Genomic DNA, 4,052 nt, shown 5'->3' on the forward strand with positions numbered 1-4,052 from the left:
TCCGGAAACTTTTGACCTTTCACATTTCGATTTTTTTTGTCTTTTCATTTTCCCAAAACTTTTGGCTTTCCGTATTCCGAGAAAACCGTTGGAATTTCGAAATTTTTTGATCGTTCGTATTCTAAATACGTTCAGGGCAATTTAAAAATTTTAAAAAATTCTTGAAAATTAGTGGAAAATTAGACAAAGGTTATTTTAAATTTTGAAAAAATGTGGGGTTGGTGTTTGGCATGTGGTGTGTCCATTCGGGCACCCGTGACCATTCAAATTCCTTTAAAAATATATTTTTTGACCTAAAAATATATTTTTTGACCCAAAAAATTAGAAAAATCTATTAAAATTATAAATTTTCATTGGATTTGAGAATTGTCGGGCGAAATTGGAAATTTCGTGAACAATGGGATTCTCACGAAAAATTAGGAATATTCTGAAATTATTTTTAGAAATCCAAAAATTGCTATTTTTTAAAATATCAATGGTATTTTGGCAAATTAAATTGCTAATTTTTTTTTGGAAAAATATAGGTTTGGAATGCCATAAGATAGATTTGGTGGAATTCAAAATTATTATATTTTGAGGCCCTAGAAAATTAGAAAAAATTAGGAAAAAATCATGATAATTCTTTTTCTTAAAAATTTCATATTTTCGAGGGTTATTTAATGTTGAAGTACGTTTTCTCGTGCTGACATTAGATAGATGCGGGTTATTCGCATATTATTAATACGATTATACCTCGTATTAATTGATATTTATGTTTGGATTAATTCTAAACGATGTATAAATGATTTTTTACCATTGTTAGCCATTCTTTTTGGACATGTTCCCTAATTTCTTTTGATGGCTATAATTTACGTTCAAAGTGTGTTTCACCTTTGACACTTTTCCATGATAATTTATTTTGGCACTTATTAAAGTGTGGATTGTGCTTAATTTCTTAAGCCTAAGATAAATTCTATCATGGGTTAGTTGATTGGTTTGTTTTGGTGGACTTTATTGGATGTTTTCCAAGTTTTATATGGACTCATCAGGTTCTGCCTAGATCACTTGTGTCTAGGGGTTTTTTATTGAGTGTTACACACGTGTTTCACTTTCTTACTTTGGAGTTTTATTTGAACAATACAACGTTCATATACTCCGGATTGATGAGTTGGCCACCACCAATTTTAATGCTTCTTTTGGCATGATTTATGTCCATTAGATGGTATGCATTGATTTTTATGATCAACTATGGTGTTTATGGATTGGAGGAGCTTCTATGCTTTATCCATGGTTTTATAAGGATCTTTTGATCTTTTGAATATTTACATGTGCTTTGAAGGTAGCATTTGCCTTCGTTTTTTGCACGTAATTTTGGAGTATATTTTTTGTACTCTTGTACATATTCTAACTCGGATACCTAGTTGCTTATATATCTAGGTGAGTTATTTTTTTAACCCTAACTCTATTGTGTTTTGGGTAATTATCATTAGAAAGGCACCAATAATTCAATTTCTTTTCTAAATGATGTACTCAGAAGGAGTTATTCCTTGATGTAGTCTCAAGTATATAGAGACAGGTTTAGTATGTGAAAGTCTGGATAAGGCCATCTTATTCCTTTTATACAGGATTTTATTCATATTTTCCTAGACTGCATACTAGGGAGTTCCAAATTGTTAAGGTATGTATGGGTGGTACCATGGTGGAATGGGACGCTAGTGATCCCTCACATATATTATCTTATGGGATAATTTGGGCTCAAGATTGTTGCTTTGCTGACATCACTTAGCATGTTGACCTCAACATTCAAAGACAATCTTATTTTCTAAATTCACTAGAAGTTATATTGTGGGCATTCTCTAGATAAACTTCTTTTATCTATAGCCTGCAGGTTTTGATGAGGGTAATCTCGTCGGCATTTTCACTTGTTGAAATCTATTTCTTTAGAGTTCAAACAAGTTTATCTTGTTGTGTTCGGGTAAGGAAATTTGGATTCTTCCTTTGTTGGCATTTCTTTTTCTAGTTTCGTACTTTAGGTGATTTACACAATCAACCTGATAGGTTTACGGATGGACATATGTAACTCATCGAGACGTTGATGACTCTCTATGTTGATATGGGTAACTCGAGACGTCGATTATTCCATATGCAGATGTGGGTATGTCGGGGCATCGATGAATCCCTGGTTTCTGCTGTTATAATGCCATGTTTTCCTACTTTATTCCGAATGGTTTACAACGAGGAAGTTACTTTGAATGTGAATTGTTCTGTAGTCTGATGGGCAAACCGAGTGTATGAATCAGATTGTAGAGTATATGCTTCGTGCATATGTCTCTAGAAAATCATCATATTGGAGAAAATATCTTCCAATGATGGAATTTGCCTATAACAGTTTTAAATATATAGCTATTGGTTTTAGTCCGTGCATACTTATGTATGGGTATCAACCCAAGGCACCTATTGATGTCGGTCTTAACATCGAGCTTGATGCATCGAGGGATTTCTTACGAGATATGCAGGAAATGCTGACCGAAGCTCGGGATTCTATCAAGAGTGCTCATGATAGGGCACAGTTTTATGCTGATAGGGGACGCTCATCTCGGTCTTTTGAACCAGGAGCGTTGGTTTATTTTAATGTTCCTAAAGATTCTCAGACTTTGTCAATAGGAAAATGCTCGAATTTATCTCCTAGATATTGTGGTCCATTTCGAGTTATACATCGGATTGGCACGGTTGCGTATGAACTAAAACTACCTCCAAATGTTAGAGTTCATCCAGTCTTTCATATCAATAGGTTGAAAGGGAAACTGGGAGGTGAGGATAACACAGTTACTCCTCAAGAACTCGTTGAAGTCAAAAATTTATCCTATGTTCCACATGAACCTGAAAAGGTACTTGAGTTCAGGGAAAGGAAACTTTGTAGTTGACTAATCCCGGAGGTTAAAATTAGGTGGAAAGATAGGAAAATTGAGGATTCGACTTGGGAGTCGGTTGAGATTGTTCAGCATAGTTCTCCTTCTTTTCATTGCAAGAGTGCAATGTTTTGAGAGAGGGGAAGTATGTTATATGTACATTATGTGTGCTATGTTATATACACATTATGTGTGCATATACTAGGAGGCTAACCCACATTAGGCTTGTGACCATGGGAGCATGGGAACAAGCTCTAGTGGAGCATGGGTTAGGACTAACCTTAAGGGTTAAGGTTAGGGTCAGGCATCCAAGGGTCACACATGAGAAATGGAAAGTCAAGAGTCACTTGAGGGCCCTCCTATATAATAGGGTCATAGGGCCCTCCTATATAATAGGGTCATGGGGCACACTCAAGGGAGGTTGGGGGCTTGGAAGCTTGAAGGCTTGGAGGCTTATGCTATGGTCTCTTGTGTAGAGGTCCATATCTACTCATCTACCATTTCATAATATAGCTACATGCTATTGGATTGGAGTTATACCTCTTGATGGTATGGGACATCAAGGTAGAGGTATGATGTATTTCATTTATAATTCATGTGTGCATCCCTTGGGCTCGGGGGTGGTTGGGTGGTTGAGTTTATGCCTGATTTATGCATGTTTATGCTGCATAACAATTATCTAGAGAGATCTTAGGGTTTTAACAGATCCCTACCAAACAGTTTAGTGAAATCTATCCTTAATGCGTCTTAGGCTACTTTGACCCAATGCTTAGCTGATCATGAATGCCTTTATATCTCCTAATTGGCTATATTTGTCTCAAATCTAACATAGAAATCTTCACACACAAATGGGCTCTCCTCAACAATCTCAACCAAAATCACATTTCTTTAAAATCCCACTTCTAGTTTAGACTCCCATACCTCAAAGCTTCATCCTCAATTTATCTCAACAAATTGTACAAAGACAACATACCTAGACCAAATAAAGCATCACATCAAAATTATTTATCATCCCATACACAGCAGACTCAAGCCAAACTCTTTGGTATCTCCAAACTTCTAAAACAAGACAAGTCTCAACATCCCTGAGACATGGGCTCAAAAAGGAAAACAAAAACATAAAAAGAGGGAAACCTTCATAAGTGGAACCCAGCAACAAGGACA

Source organism: Cibotium barometz, chromosome 33 (genome assembly GCF_041138505.1).
Source record: "Cibotium barometz isolate CiBa-2024 chromosome 33, ASM4113850v1, whole genome shotgun sequence".
In the NCBI taxonomy this organism is placed as follows: domain Eukaryota; kingdom Viridiplantae; phylum Streptophyta; class Polypodiopsida; order Cyatheales; family Cibotiaceae; genus Cibotium; species Cibotium barometz.